The following is a 16,280-nucleotide window of genomic DNA, read 5'->3' as shown; positions in this document are numbered from 1 at the left end:
GTGCAGGCCTGGGCTTCCTGAATGCCAGGCCCCCCTGGGAACCAGGGCACCAGGCAGGGTTGGCCAGTGGCAGGTCAGGGGGGTGGGGATGTCCAGGCCTTGCTGGGTCACCCATGGAGCCCTGCGCCTGCTCCACTCATGGGAAAGTCTGAGTGGGTGGCTGTGGCAGTGGCGCTGTACAGAGTGGGATTCAGGCCCATGGGTCCAACCACAGGGCTGGTGGGTGTAATGGCATCAGTGGGACCCAGAGCAAAGTCGTACACCTGATCTGCCCTGCCTTCGCCCCCCGCCCCACTGCGTGGAATGCTAGTCCTGGGAGGGGCATCCCAACACGGCCAAGCTCCTGGGGTCTGGAGACCAGCCCAGGAGAAGGCTGCCTTTCTCCTCCCAGAACTTGAGGTTGGGTCCAAGAGGCTCAGAGCCTGGCCTCCACCGCTCTTCCTCAGAGCTGTGGATGAGCGAGGCCCCTCAACCCAGGCTGGGATCTTTGTGACCAGGGGTGCCCTGCAGGGACTGCCGGGATAGCACCTGCGCTATGATCCCAGAATACTCACAGGATTGTAGACGGAATAGGCCATCAGTATGTGGAATAAGGCCTGTTGGCTGGAAGAGAGAGGACAGAGGCCGTGTGTCTTGTGCTGCCGAGGCTCTCAGTGCAGCTCTGCCAAAAGAGCCTGACAGCCACACGCAGGGCCCGTGACACTCTGCTCATGTGCAGTGACGTCGTCAGGGCACCTGCGTGTTGTCCACCATGTGGGTGAGCGCCGCCTGCAGGGACACGCACACCTCCCAGGGCGCAGTCACGTGCACTTTCATTTCCCAGGTGGGTGTTCAGGGCACAGGTGAGCGTCCCACTGTGGGAGTGCAGTCCCGTGGGTCCAAGCTGTGGAGAGTCAGCCTCCCATGCACGTTCAGCCTTGTAGGGAGCAGCACCCGGCGTCCTCAGTGGTTTTAGTTCCCCCCTCCCACAGCTGTGCGCTGGTGCGCCTTTGTGGTGTAGGGAATAAGCGTGTGTTCATGCGCTGAGGAGGTGAATTGTGTGTGCGTTCATGAAGGGTCCCCCCCGAGCCTGTGTTCCCGGGGTACTGGGGGGCTGCCCACTGCTTCCTTGTGACTGAGTTGAAGGGCTCCTTGAATATTCTGGAAACAACACCTTTATTAGATAGATTGCTACTATTGTCTCCCCTGGTGTTTCTTTTCATTTCATTCTCTCCACAGTGTCTTGGGAAAGTTTGTGTACTATAGAAAAGGCAAGTTTGTTTTCTGTGCTCAATGAACTGTTTTAGGCTTGCACCCAATCTTCCCTAGGGACCCCATGTGCCCCAGGACCCTTGCTCCTCCCACCCGCGGGTCCTCCCCAGCCCAGAGGCCTCACTTCATTCCGTAACGTTCCCGGAACATGAGGTGGTTTCTGAAAGTCCATGCGATGGCGGAGTCGATGTGATGGAAGTGAGTGGCGCCCAGCCTGGCCAGCTCTTTCATCTCCTGCAGGGCAGGGACAAGGGGGGGGCAGCCTCAAGAACTGCCCAAGCCCCATTGCCACACAAGGACCTCAAGTGCACGTCAGCTCTTCTGGCTGACATGGAGTTCCCTGCAAGCGCTCATTCCTTTCTGGGTCCCGCCTTGAGGGAGGGTCATGGGCTCCCTACTTGCCTCAGTGCCCACGTAACCCTGACGGTCAGCAGCAGACAGGGGCTCTGAAAGGTCCCTGTGCACTCCCCCTGCCTGCCTCAGCTCTCAGCACGACGTGGTCTGCCCCCAGCCAGGCTTCTGAGCCTCCTAGCTGAAATCTCAGGCCCTGCCCTCCAGGAGTCAGCCACAGCCTAACCACTGCCCCATGCTGCCCCCTGCTGGAGGGGCCCATCTCCATCTTGACATTGCAAGCCACCCTTGGCTTGGAGCTGAGCCTGGGCAATGACTGTCTCCAGGCCCAGCTCCCAGGGCCAGCCCCAGACTGCAGACTTGGGGGAGGCAGGGTGGGAAACACAGCTGGGCCCTGCTCCCTGATGGCAGCCAGGGGCCATGAGAGCCAGCTGCAGTTGACTGCCCTCTGCTCACACCAGTCCTCACTCCCTCCTTTCCCAGAAGCATTGAGAGCTGTCTGACCATTGGAGCGGCCTCTCCAGGCAAGGGCAATGCCAGGGGCTGCAAGTCCATGTGAAGGCAGGGCCAGCTGTGGGCAGGCCTAGGTGAGGGCCGGCCAGCTGCGGGCAGGCCATGTTAGCACAGAGCCTGTGGGGCTCCCTACCTCACACCATTGTGATCTCATCCTGGGAGACCCCCGCCCATCAGGGACCAGCAAGTCCTCTCTTCTGGCCGTATGCCAAGCTGCCCAGGTGAGCTCAGCAGAGAGCAGGTTAAAGCCTCTGGCACAAAACACACCTGTCCAGTCCCAGCTGGGTCTGAGGAGACGTGGAGGAGGCACTGACTAGGATCTAGGGAGAGGAAGGCAGGATGGGGAGGAGGCTCCCGAGGGCTCAGTGAGGGACGGTCCTCCACGGAGACTCAGGCTCCTGAGCAGGCCCGAGCGGGCCGGGCCCCCTTGGGCTGAGTGCAGAGCCGTACCGCGTATTTGCCCGGGTTCTGGGCCTTCCTCTTGTCCACCTCCAGCATCACGGCCCACACCTTCCCACGCACCTGGGCAGGGATGCCTTTGTAGATTCTGCGCTGAAACTACAGGAGAGAGGAGGCTCTGGTGAGTGCTGAACGTGGCCACTCGTGGAGGCAGCGCAGGGTGAGACAGCAGAGGGAGACGCCAGGGGCTCCCTGTGTATTGGCAGAGGGAGGATCTGCCCAGAGGGGGGCCTTATGACCCACAGTGACTGGAGGGCCAAGGGCTCAGGGGCACCGGCTCTGCCGTGTACGGACTGCCCCCTACAGGGCTCCTGGAACCACGCCTGCCCTGCATCCGGGATTGTCTTCAGCAGTGACTTCAGATTTTCTACCAGGACAGTGTCCTGTGTGTATGGGGAAGGTGTGCCCATGACCTGTGTCTCTAGGGACTGGACAGTTGCCCCTGGGCATCTGAGAGGCAGGCGGTGCCTGGCACAGGAATGGGCACTGCTCAAACCCCAATTCAGTTCTCAGTGTTCCCGAGGGGCCCTCATCGCCACGGTACCTTGTCGCTGCCGCGGTATTTACTATGGTTCTTTATCATCTTTATCCACTTCTGGATCCTTCCCACCTCCTGTTTACGCTGGAAAATGAGACAGGATGGCGTGAGCCCAGCTTGGGGCTCTGAGAGGGGCCCTCGGATGCAGCTCAGGAGCTCTGTGGGTGCTCAAATAGAAGGAGCCAGAAAAGGCACAGACCGTGAGCCCCAGATCTTCTGTCTGGGGGAGCATCGGTGGCCTGGCCTCTGACCCGAGCTGCCCCGTCTTCAAGGAAGAGCCCCTGAGCTCCAGCCAGGTCACTCCCAACCATGCCAATGAGTCAGGGCGGCCGACAGCAGACGCCCCTGAGCTGCGGCTCACTTCTGGGACAGGTGAGTGTGGTAAGATGTCAGCAGGTGCCGTGTAAGTACCGCATCGCGGGACCTTATGGCGCTCCCACTCACCACTGCCGAGCCCCACGTGCCCCTCCGCCCAGCTCTGCTTCCAGATGACTGGCCCATGGCCAAGGACTTGTCCTTACCTTTGCCCCCGGGGTGCTGTCTTGGGGCAACTTCTGCTCACTGGAAAGCAAGGGAGGCGGAGAGGTGAGGACAGGACCACAACAGGCACCGCGACCTCCCTAGTGGGCCAGGGAAGGACCAGCTTCATCCTCTCAGCCCAGGGGACTGAGATGGGGAGGGAGGGGCTGGTGACCATGAGCACAGGGAGCCCAGGGCCAGGCAGGGGCCCTTGCTGCCAGTGGGGGGCTCCAGGCCTGTCAGAGGTCCACCTTCGTGGGTGTGTGGCAGCCCCCCACAGCGGTTGTGGGGTGGCTGTCCTGAGCAGGGCCAGGCTGCCCAGGGCTGAGGCAGCTATATCCCCACATCAGCTCTGCCCAGGACGTCACCCTGGAACTGACCGAGTCTGGGTGGCCTGCCTGAGAGATGCTCAGTGCTGTGAGTGTGCACCTGGGGCTCGAGGCACCTGGGACCCCCACACCCCTCAGGGTCCCCCACTGCCCACCCTCCCCCCGTGCCCTGGCCTCCTGAGGTCATGCGCCCCACCTTACCCCCTCCTCTGTCAGCCCAGACCCTGACCATCTCTCCACCACTCTGCTCCTGCTTATTCTCCAGGTTCTGGCACAACATGGAGGCAGAAGCCCTCATCCCCGTGCTAAGGTGGGCTGCTGAGTCATGCCAGAGATGGCCTGAGATGGCTCCATCCCTCCAGGTCACCGGAGCCCACCCTCCAGCCACGGGGCCTCTCTCCCCGACATCCGTGGGAACAGCCTCCACGTCCGACTCCTGCCCCCAAATGCTGACCAGTGACTGCCTGTGACCACAGCTGAGCTCAAGGTCGGGACCCGGGGACAGGTGTGCCGCCTCATGTTGGGGTTTCTGACCCCAGTCCCGCCCTGGGGTGAGCTGGGGTGCGGAGGACTCACTGCAGGAACCCAAGCCTGTCTGGGACGAGGCAGCCGCCCTCATCGTCCTCTTCTTCGGGCACCAACAGTGCCGCTCCTGGGCGTCCCTGCAGCCGAGAGGGGACCCGGATGAGAAGTCACTGGGGGAGCTGTCCACCTGCCCCCTCCCCCGTGTCCCCAGGGAGGCTGGGTCTGGCTCTCACAGGCACAGTCCTTGAGGCAGGGCCCCACCTCCTCCCCCAGCACCCTGGCCGGTACCTGCTCATATTGTCTGAAGAGCGCTGCTCGCTCCTGGGCCCTCCGGGACCTCAGGGCATTCATATCCAATCTGTAAGACACACACACACATGGGAGCCAGCACCGGGGAGCCCACAGGAATGCTGCCCTGAGGGCTGTCCCCCTGGTCAGAGGGGGGACAGCCACACAGCCAGGCAGGCGGGCACCTGGTGTCTGGGTCCCTGGAGGATGACTTGTGCAGAGCTCAGGGACTAGGGACGGTTGGGGAAGGACAGCCCCCACCTTGCCTCCCCTGCCCTCGGAAAGGGCGCTCCTCCCCCAGGCTGGCATCCATGTGTCCTCCAGGGAGCCCAAGTCTACGGGGCTCCCTGGCCTGCTACCAGCTCCCGCATCTCTGGGGCTCTCAGAGCCGGCCTCCCTGCCCACCTGATACCAGCTGACCCGACACCTAGTCTTGAACCCATGTCCAGACAGGGACTCACACCCAGGCCCATTCAACACTGGTGACCAGCAGAGCGGGAAGAATGAGAAAACTGTATACACGCTCTGCACACAGGGGCAGCACTCAGAGCTCCACCACATCACTCATGGAATCCAGTGTGGGAGACCAGGGCCACCCCCTGGCAGGACCTTCCCCACACCACAGCTCATGCAGAGAGCAAGTGCCACTCACCTCCATCGCGAATCCATGTGATTCTCTGAAATGCGCCTGCTGCCTACACTACCAACTGGTCAGTTGGGCAGTAGACGCACTACTGGCCTCTGGTCGCCTCCCAGCCCAGAGTGCGCATCTCAGTGACTGTGACATCACAGAAGCCTGCCAGCCAATCCCTAGTGGCTCTGCTGTGGCAGGGCTCAGGGTCCTCAGGCCTGGCTTCATTAAAGGTCACCAGAAGTGGGGCCTGTGTTCTCCCCAGGGCCCAGGTGAAGAGGTCTTTACTGGTGCTCCCACCACCCCTGTCTCCCATACCACAGATGGCCCAAGTGCTTGGGCCCCAGCACTCACATTAGAGACCCATATGGAGTTCTAGGCTCCTGGCTTCAGCCAGACCCAGCCTTGGCCACTGGGCCATTTGGGGAGTGAATCAGTAGATGGAAGATTCTCTCTCTCTCTCTCTCTCTCTCTCTGTTTCTCTAACTCTGCCTTTCAAATAAATAAGTATTTAAAACACAAATAGAATTAGACCACTCATCAATCCATCAGAGGACAAGGGCCCACTTGCTGGCTGCAGTCCAGGGTTGGTTTCCCCCAATATGCTGCAGGATCACAGTTACTGGAACTCTCGCCTGTGGTGAATGAGACGAGCTACATATGTATGGGGGTAATGCCGGTGTCAACAAAGGCTCTTGAACTTGAAAAATACATGAGAAATGGCAACTTTAAGGACTGTATAATTGGTTAGTTTTCTGTAACCTCCATAGAATACCTAAAGAAAACAAATGGTCAGACTTTAAAATAAATGAACTCTGAGAATGTTAGCAAAGCCAGAAAGCTCCCTTGTTTAAGGTATTCTCACCCTGCAGCAAGAGAGCAGGCTTCGCTGAAAACTACTGACGAGGTGCAGTTATAATGCAGTAGAGCTTCTGCACTCCTATTCTGCATTCAATTCACGGCCCTGGAAGGTCTGTCACACTGAAGTCAGCACCTGATACGGAACGAGTTGCACCTTGAGATCTGGGATGTATTTCAGTGGATGCATTTGAAAATACTTGAGGGGCTGGCGCTGTGACATAGCGGGTAAAGCTGCCAACCTGCAGTGCCGGCATCCCATATGGCCGCTGGTTCGAGTCCTGGCTGCTCCACTTCTGATCCAGCTCTCTGCTATGGCCTGGGAAAGCAGTAGAAGATGGCCCAAGTCCTTGGGCCCCTGCACACATGTGGGAGACCTGGAAGAAGATCCTGGCTCCTGCCTTCAGATCAGCACAGCTCCGGCCATTGTGGCCAACTGGGAAGTGAACCAGTGGATGGAAGACCTCTCTCTCTCTCTCTCTCTCTCTCTCCCTCTCTCTCCCTCTCCTTCTCTATGTAACTCTGACTTTCAAATAAATAAATAATTCTAAAAAAAGAAAAGAAAATATTTGCACTCGATGCTACTGGGCTAATAGATGTGGTCGCCACCTCCTTTTGGGAGGACAGGGGCCTCCCTTTATCTGGAGACCATCTAGAAGCCTCACCTAAGACAGAGGCTTCCCAAGATACTGAGGGTTCTTTCTGAGGACAGCTCATGCCTGCCTTATGAAGCAGAGTGGGAGAGTGTGGAAAACGGGAAGAATGTGTAGGTGAAAGAGGAGAGGAGGGAGGGAGAGAGAGGGAGAGAGAGAGAGAAGTGGGAGGGAGGCAGGAAGGGCAGGAGGGGGCGGGGAAGAGAGGGGAATGCTAGCTGCCAAGCACTGAGCAGTATAATTGGCACCACCACTGCCGGACATCCGGGTACAACAACATGGGGACCCGGCTGCTTACCGTGGCCTGATCAGGCTGAGCATCTTCATTTCCCCTTCGAATTTCCCCGTCACTCTCTGCAAAGTGCTGTAAAGGAGCACGGCCCAGGTGACCCAATCTTGCTGATGCCTTCATCTCTATTAGTTTGTGCAGAGATGTTTTCCTCGACAGGAAAAGGACCGAAGCTGCCTCTCCCTGCGTCACTTTATGTCACGGTGTCATTTATTCTCCAATTCAGTGAGGACAGATCCGTGCAGGAACCATCACCGGTGCCAAACTGAAGATACAGCCAACGCAGGAGGGACCTGAGGTGCACCAGGAAGTCAGCTGGGAGATCATGAGTCATGTTTACACGTTCCCCAGATGTCCTGGGTGCTGGCATTACGCAGGTCTGTGAAGTTCCGCGGGTGAGAGTAACAGCACAGAGGACATTCCCGTTCCCCTCAGCACCTGTGAGTTTACCTTCAGCTTCAGATGAACACAGTATCTTATACACAACAGGCTCCTCCCTCCAGTGGCTGGATCTCTGAAAAAAGACTAAAATCCATTCAAATGCAATAATAAAAAAAAAATGTAGTGTCATCATTCAAACAGAAAAGGACACATATTAAAAATACAAGGCGGGGCCGGCACTGTGGTGCAGTGGGCTAAGCCGCAGCCTGCAGGGCCAGCATCGCATATGGGTGCCAGTTCTAGACCTAGCTGCTCCACTTCTGATCCAGCTCCCTACTGATGTGCCTGGGAAAACTCCAGAAGATGGCCCAAGTCCTTGGGCCCCGCACCCATGCAGGAGACGTGGAAGAAGATCCTGGCTCCTGGCTTCGGATCAGTTTAGCTCCAGTTGTTGTGGCCATTTGAGGAGTGAACCAGCGGATGGAAGATCTCTCTCTCTCTCTCTCTTTCTCTCTCTCTTTCTCTCTGCCTCTCTGTAACTCTTTCAAATAAGTAAATCTTTTTTTTTTTTTAAATATTCCTTCTTGCATGAAGAAGTCTATATTAAATCCTTCAACTGATTGGATATGGCCCACCCCAAATCATAAAGGTTAATGTGCTTTACTCAAAGACCACTGATTTCAACGTTAATCTTATCCAAAAAATGCCTTTGCAGAAGCAGCCAGAATATTTTCTGGCCAATTACAAAATCAACATGAAGGGAGTAGGCAGCAAGCCCTCTCCCTGTAGTTTCCAGGTTAACGGAGTTCAGAGGGAGAGGAGCAGTCTGCACGTGCACAGCCACTGTACCTGGGAAAGCCTGCAGTACACAGTGGATGGACACGCGTGGAGAGCTGGGAATCAATTCCAAGGCCAAAGCCTGCTGCTACCATCAAGCAGAATCCTATTCCGTCCTCAAATGTTATTGAGCTGACAACAGGAGACAGTGTGATGTGGGCTTAATAAAAGCTGGGTTGGAAGGCAAAGTGAATCTTACATTTGCCTGAATTCAGCTTTACTGCTACATAAACAAAAAGAACTACACCATAAAAGCTCCAGGCAGTTCAGAGAAATGTTACTGGAAAAGTAATCAAGAAGAGTAACAAAACTGTAATGCATGGTAGGACAGAAAGATACATGTCTTTTAAATTTAGGTAATAGTTGTTTAATTAGCCTGATTGTATTTATTTTCTTTTTCAAGGAAATCATTTTTAATATTTTTCATTTATTCATTTGAGAGGTAGAGTTACAAAGGGGGGGGGGGAGAGAGACAGAGAGAGAGCTTCCATCTGCTGGTTCACTCCCCAGATGGCTGCAATGGCTGGAGCTGAACTGATCCAAAGCCAGGAGCCAGGAGCTTCTTCCAGGTCTCCCACACGGGTGCAGGAGCCCAAGGACTTGGTCCATCTTCTACTGCTTTCCCAGACCATAGCAGGAAGCGGTATAGGAAGTGGAGCAGCCAGGATTCAAACAGGTGTCCATATGAGATGCCAGCGCCAGCCCCTCAAGAAAAATCTTAAGACCACACAACAATATAGCTTATAATTTTATTTTATTTTTTAAAGATTTATTTATTTACTTGAAAGAATTACACAGAGAGCAAAGGAGAGGCAGAGAGAGAGAGAGAGAGAGAAAGGTCTTCCATCAGCTGGTTCACTCCCCAGTTGGCCACAATGGCCGGAGCCGCGCTGATCTGAAGCCAGGAGCCAGGAGCTTCTTCCAGGTCTCCCACGTGGGTGCAGGGGCCAAGCACTTGGGCCATCTTCCTCTGCTTTCCCAGGCCATAGCAGTGAGCTGGATCGGAAGTGGAGCAGCCGGGACTAGAACCGGAGCCCATATGGGATGTCGGCACTTCAGGCCAGGGCGTTAATCCGCTACGCCAAAGCGTCGGCCCCTAGCCTATAATTTTAATATTTAACAAAAATTAAATCGTTTTATCAGAGGGCGGCTACATTTCCCTCACATGTTTAGTCTATCATTAGCAATACCAGGTTACTTTACGCCTATTAATATTTTATTGAATAATATAAGTTATTTTGAATAGCTACCATATTTTCACGTTAACGTCAGGAAACATTTTAGTACCTACTACAGGTTTTTTTGTCATCTCCCAGCTCCTGGTTCTGCGGCCAGCGCGCTCCTGCGCCTGCGCACTCCCAGTCCCCAGGGCGCCAGGTGGGCAGTCCTTGCGCGGCCGTTTTACGCCTCTGGACTACATTTCCCAAAGGCCACTGAGGCCAGGCCAATTTAGCTTGGACTACATTTCCCAGAGGCCACCGGGGACAACCAGGACCCCGGATCCCACTGCCAGTTTTTCGTTACCGTAGCCCAGCCAGCAGCGAGCTTAGGCTAAGGCAGTGCGTGTTCTCTGGGGAAGGGCTTTGCAGACTCCGACCAACCCCACGGGGTAACCAGGGCTTGAGTGAAGACGACAACAATAATGGGAGGAACTGGGGGACCTCTGCGGACGTGGGCCGGCGCGGGACCCGGACCCTAACAGGCGGCGAGCGCGAGGGCAGGGAGGCTCCGTGGGCTCTGGCGGGGTCTCAGGCGCGGGGGTCGTTGCGTGCGCTCGTGCGCGTGCCCGCGAGGACTGGGTGCCCCTGCGTCCGTTAGCTGTGGAGGTGCCGCCGTGACCTAGGCCTCGGGCTCGGTTTCCAGCCGCCGCGCGGGTCCGCACCGGGCAGTGGGCCCGCGCCGGGGCGGTTACCAAGCCTTCCGGTGATGTTCTCCCGCAGGAGACGCAGAACTACGATTGCACGAGTTCTCTGTCGTGTGTGTGTGTGTTTATCCAGTCACTCCTGTATTTGAGAGAGCGAGGGAGACAGACAGGTCCCCCTTCCGCGGGCGCGCTCCCCAGATGCCCTCAACGGCCAGGTGTGGGCCAGGCCGGAGCCTGGAGCCCGCGCTGCCTCCCAGGGGTGCGCCAGCAGGAAGCCGGTCTGGGTGGCCTCGGGCTGCGGGATGCGGTGTCCCGGCACCGTGCTGACCGCTGCTGACCTTTCTGAGCCAGAGGGGTCTTCAAGGGACCTCCCCCGCGGAGACTGCGCCTCCTGCCAGGCTGGGAGCTTGGGGAAGCAGCGCCCGGCTCCCTTTCCCTCCGTTGGTTCTGGATGTGAGGCTGTGCTGGGAATGGCCGTGCGCACGATCAGAGCTCAAGACCGTGCAGCTGGCTAGGTCAGGGACGCTCACGTGATGGACTGGTGGGCGGTGAATAGGGTTAGTCCTGAGAAGGGGTACCCGTGTGAGCCCGAGATGTGCACAGTTACGGGCAGGGGTAGTCAAGAAGTGTTTAAGTTCTTTAGGAATCCCATCTAATATGAGATTTTTCTAAGATATTTTGCAAGGTTCTTGTGGGCAATATTTTGGTTATTTAGTGAAGGAGAACAGGGGTTTGGCAAGTTTGTGAGCATCTTTTCCGTAGGCAAGATTCCGTCCACTTTGCATTCATTCTCTTAGTCTATAACCACCACTTAGCCAGAGTTATGTCTTCCAGAGAAGACTCTTGTTAGTGAATGAGCCTAATTATATTGATAAAGTACAGTTAATGGATGTGCATATGAAATTTCTGAAGGCAGAGTTAATACAGACTTGTGAAAAAAATGAGTAACCTGAAGATAGAATAGTTATTTAGGGATGCATTCTCTCCCTCTTTCTTGCTAGCTTGTGACTAGGGTTCTGTTTTGTGTCTAGAATAGATTCACGCTAACCACTTATGTTAGGAAGCAAAAGACTCTTAATTCTTAGTTTAAAAAGGAGGCTGTGGACTTCATACCATGCGCATGCGTGCTCCAGGAAGAGAAGAGCACGCCCTGAGCCTCCTGTAGTCTGAAAAAGACCCTCGAGGCTGGCGTGGCTCAGCAGGCTAGGCCACCACTTGCGATGCTGACATCCTGTGTTGGAGTACCTGCTGCACCTGCAAAAGTAGCAGAAGATGGTCCGAGTGCTTGGGCCCCTGCCATCTGTATGGGAGACCCGGATGGATGGAATTCCTGGTTCCTGGCTTTGGTCTGGCTCAGACCTGGCTGTTGCCACCATTTGAAGAGTGAACCAATAGGTGGAAGATCTCTTTCTCTCTCTGCCTCTCCCTCTCCCTCTCTCTCTCCTTCTGACATTCTGCCTTTCAAATAAATAAATCATTGAAAAATTTTGTTATCTCTTAAGGATTATAGCAGTGTTATGTAAAAGCTGTTAGTGCAGGTAAAAGGACTTCCAAAGACCTGTCGTACAAATTACTTTCCCAGTGACAAGCTTTGATATTTCCAGCCATCATATCAGAGTGGGGCCTCTTTAGTGTGGGAGAAATTCAAGTGTCAATTCAAGTGTCAGTCTTTTCTGCTTTTTTTTAAGAATGATTTTTTAAAAAATTATTTATTTGAAAGGCAGAGTTAGAGAGAGGCAGAGAGAGAGAAAAAAAAAAGGTCTTCCATCCACTGGTTCACTCCCCAAATGGCTGCAATGGCTGGAGCGGAGCCGATCCAAAGCCAGGAGCTTCTTTGGGGTCTCTGTGGGTGCAGGGTCCCAAGCACTTGAGCCATCTTCCACTGCTTTCCCAGGCCATCGCAGAGAGCTGGATCGGAAGTGGAGCAGCTGGGACTCAAACTGGCACCTTATACAAGATGCTGGCACTGCAGGAGGCGACTTTACCCACTACACCACAGTGTCAGCCCTGTAGAATGATATTCTTAAGGCTGCTTTCTAAATTTTGTGCTTAAAATTATAATAAAGCATGCCAGAGAGATGTGTCCACAAAGAATAGAAACAACGTTCTTCTTTTGTAAAAATGAAATAAAGGGCATGTAATGTTCTTCATATAATAAATTCAATAATAACAGCTAGCTCATGTTATACAATTCTTCTATTAAGTGTTTTCTGTGGGTTTTCTTACTCTTCAAGAGAACCATATGTAGTGAGTGGTGTTCTTAACCCTGTATTAGTGATGAGAAAATCGAGCCTGATCGAGTTCTTCTATTTTCTCTACTTGTCCTGTCTTGGCTGACCTCACCCTCTCCTGGCACCATGAAAAAAGTTCTGGCTTGGGTGATATGGACTGTTTTTCAACATCCAGAGTGTGAGGGTGGAACGAGGAGAATCTGTCAAGGAGAGCCATGGAGCCCAGTGTCAGACGTAGATCAGCCTGCTCCAGGGGGGCCTGGCCGGAACCCTGCAGGCGTCAGCCTCCTCCAGAGGGGCCTGGCCGGAACACTGTAGGCGTTTGTGATTCTGCCTCCAGGAAGAGGTCTGCCCTGCGTGCAGCTGTGAGCAGCTGGGTTCCGTGGGCTTCGACCCCCCCACTCTTCCCAAATTTTGTCTGCAGGTGGTCGTAGCCTGTAAGGAGGCTGACAGGGAGGGACAAGAAGGTTTATTGGCTTCCGTCATCTGTGGACATCGAAGCCTCCTTTTCTTCCAGCTTGGGTTTCCCAGAGTCTGATAGAACTCCAACAGAGACGGATTGGTTCTCACGTTCCTAAAGGCATGGCTCACGTAAGTCGGTGTTTCTCCTTGACATGCTGGGATTTGTAGGTTACATAAGTATTTTTCATGAATTAGCCTGAAGTGTTCTGCCTAAGACGGCACCATCTAATCACCTACCTCTTGAATTCCTCCTGTTTGGAGGAATGATGCCAAGTACCTGTTTCCTCCTTATGAGACTGTTTTTTTCTAACTGGCGTTCATGCATTCATTGAGTAAATTACGGAGCAGGTACGATGCGGGATGTCTTGCCGGGGGGCTACCATAGGGCAGTGAAGGAGTGAAATGTCCTAGAAAATTGTTTAAGCTCCCCGGGCAGTCTGTGGCTGGGGAGTTAAGAGCCATGGGCTTCATCTGATGGCTTCATTGGACCACACGTCAGAAGATTTGGAATTCCCCAGGGACCTGATAAGATGACTGATCACCTTGTTAATAAGATGAGATCTCATGTCAAAGTGCCAGTTTGCGTTCCAGCTGTTCTGCTTCTGATCTAGCTCCCTGCTGATGTGCCTGGGAAAGCAGTGGATCATAGTCCAAGTTTTTGGGCCCTGCCCCCTACATGGGAGACCCTGGATGGAGTTCCAAGTTCCAGGCTTTGGCCATTGTAGCCATTTGGGGAGTGAATCAGGGAATGAATGCTTTCTCTCTTTCCTCTCTCTCTTACTGTGCCTTTCAAATAAATAAATAATCTTAAAAAAAAAAAAAAAGCAGGGGCACCAGTTTGAGTCCCCACTAATCCATGTCCGATCCAGCTCTCTGCTATGGCCTGGGAAAGCAGTAGAAGATGGCCCAAGTCCTTGGGCCCCTGCACCCATGTGAAAGACCTGGCTCCTGGCTTCGGATTGGCGCAGCTCCAGCTGTTTCAGCCAACTGGGGAGTGAACCAGCGGATGGAAGACCTCTCTCTCTCTGCCTCTCCTCTCTCTGTGTAACTCTGACTTTCATATAAATAAATAAATCTTTTTTTAAAAAAAAGCAGGAAGAAGTGTTGAGAAAGGGATACCAAATAACAATGTGAAAGTATTTTCTTAGATTGACAGAATTAGACCAAGCTGAGACATTTGGTTCAGTGTATATTTACAAAGATGAAGTAATTCGCCAACTCTTACTCCCATTCTTAAGATGACTTTTAGGCCAGTTATGGAACTCCGTCAGATTCCCAGCTCGGTGGCAGAGACCCAACGACTTGGGCCATCACCTGCTGCCTCCCACAGTGTACATTAGCAAGAAGCTAGAATTGGAAGTGGAGCTGGTACTAGAACTCAGGTGTTCTGATACAGGGTGTGGACATTGCAAAGTGGTGTCTTACCGCTTCGCCAAATATCCATCCCAATTTTTTTACCCACTTTGTTGAGCTATGACTGACATACAAAAAGCTGTACATATTTAATTAATATAATTTGAAGAGTTTAGGAACCCATGAATCTGATATTTTCCTTCCTTTTTGGCACAAGATATCTGAACTTTACCTGTACCTTCTCTGTCTCACTCTAGACATTGTTTCAAGGATTCCCTCATTCATATTAGTGGATTGACAATGATTGCCCTTTAGCATCCTGATTTAACTTATTTTGTCCAATGATTTTGTTTGTTGCTTGTTATCAGCCAATTCCTTCTGTATATCAATGGGTTATAGTTTTGTGTTGATTGACATGGGTTGGGCCCACTCTTGAAGAATGTATTAATGTGTACTGCTTGTAACAAACTATGCTTGTAATAAACTATCATAGACTACATCATAGACTTAGTAGCTTAAAACCACCCTCAATTGTAGTTCTATAGAGTAGAAGTCCAGTGCAGCATAGCCAAGTCAAGATATCAACTCAGCTGGCATTGTGGCATACATGTTGAGCTGCTGCTTGTTATACAAGCATCCCATATTGGAGCTTCAAGTCCCAGCTGCTCACTTCTGATTCAATTCCATTAATATGCATAGGAAGGCAGCAGAGAGTGGCCCAATTGCTTGGGACCCTGCTACCCATGTGGGAAACCCAGTTGGAGTCACTGGCTCCTGTCTTTGGCCTGGCCCAGACCTGGCTGTAGCAGCCATTTAGGGAGTGAACCAGTGGATAGAAGATCTGTGTTCCTCCCCTTCTGCCTGTCACTCTGCCTTTCTGATAAGTTAATTAAGTAAATATGTGGAGAAAAAACTGATATCAACCATAGCTCCTGTTCTTTGGGGCTCAGGGTCCTCTTCCGAGCTCACCGGTTACTGGCAGAATTTATCTCTGTCTGGCAGGAGCCATCCTTCTCACGCTGTGACTATCCTGACTTCCTTTCTGCTAAATCTCTCTGACTTCTTGCACCCCCAGCAAGGAAAAAGCTCTGCTTTGAGGGCCCATCTGGAGTGATCCAGTCCCTATCATAAATCAACTGATAAGTATTTCTTTGCCATGTGATACAACATATTCACTGGCTTAGCAAGTGGGCAAAGGGCATGAGAGCCAAAATAATGTCTAGTACAGGGAGTTTGGGAGAAATAAATGAAGAATATATTGCTATTTATATACTGAAAGCCAGTGGGAAAGCAAAGAAATGAAGTAATAGGAACAGAATATAAAGAAATGAATGTTCTTAGACAAAGCCAGCAGCTTACAACATTCTTGGTGCAATGACATTTTACCTTAAACATGTATAGGACGAGAAAGATCTGGTCTGCAAAGAACCCATGCCAAAGGCTTTCTGGGAAATGATACCACCTACACATGGAACCAAAAGATGAGAAAGCTTGTGATACATTCTAGGTGCTGAAAGGGGAAGTGATGTGAATAGGAACCAAGAGAAATGTGGCTTGGCATGAGGCCTGATAGGTAAGCAAGGACCACATTATTTATAAAAAGTTAGATGGATTTTAATTTAAGTACAGAGAGAAATGTGGAGGAGGGGATGGAGGGATGAAATATAGGTTACACAAGTGAAAATTTCATCTGTGTCACAAGCATTTGTTACAGATGTTAAAAATTTGATGCACAGGTAGACCTGTAGACTAATGGAACAGAATAGAAACCCCAGACATGAATCCACGTATCTGTATCTACAACAAACTCATCTTTGGCAAACTAGCTAAAATCATTCCCTGTATAAATGATAGTCTCTTCAATAAGTGGTGTTGGGAAAACTGGATTTCCACACGCAGAAGTTTGAAACAAGATCCCTACCTTAAACCACATACAAAATTCAACTCA

General features: G+C 52.6%; 2 long non-coding RNA genes across 4 annotated transcripts; one reads left to right on the top strand and one right to left on the bottom strand.

Annotated features, from left to right (window-relative positions):
• Positions 1-9,159: 9,159 nt before the first annotated feature.
• Positions 9,160-11,508, bottom strand: LOC149120853 (uncharacterized). Its single transcript, XR_016224934.1, has 2 exons — positions 9,710-11,508; positions 9,160-9,523 (listed from the first exon to the last, which is right to left on the bottom strand). It is a non-coding gene; the product is annotated as an uncharacterized LOC149120853 (long non-coding RNA).
• LOC108176061 (uncharacterized) lies at positions 9,887-14,831 on the top strand. 3 transcript variants are annotated; one of them, XR_016224937.1, is made up of 3 exons: positions 9,906-10,031; positions 13,035-13,108; positions 13,849-14,831. It is a non-coding gene; the product is annotated as an uncharacterized LOC108176061 (long non-coding RNA). The 3 variants fall into 3 exon arrangements; XR_016224938.1 differs by having other exon boundaries at positions 9,887-9,981; positions 13,035-14,831; XR_016224936.1 differs by having other exon boundaries at positions 13,035-14,831.
• The last annotated feature ends 1,449 nt before the right edge of the window (positions 14,832-16,280 follow it).

This window comes from Oryctolagus cuniculus, chromosome 18 (genome assembly GCF_051225735.1).
Source record: "Oryctolagus cuniculus isolate XC-2025 breed Fujian yellow rabbit chromosome 18, ASM5122573v1, whole genome shotgun sequence".
Classification (NCBI taxonomy): Eukaryota; Metazoa; Chordata; class Mammalia; order Lagomorpha; family Leporidae; genus Oryctolagus; species Oryctolagus cuniculus.
This window is presented reverse-complemented; position numbering and strand designations above follow the sequence as displayed.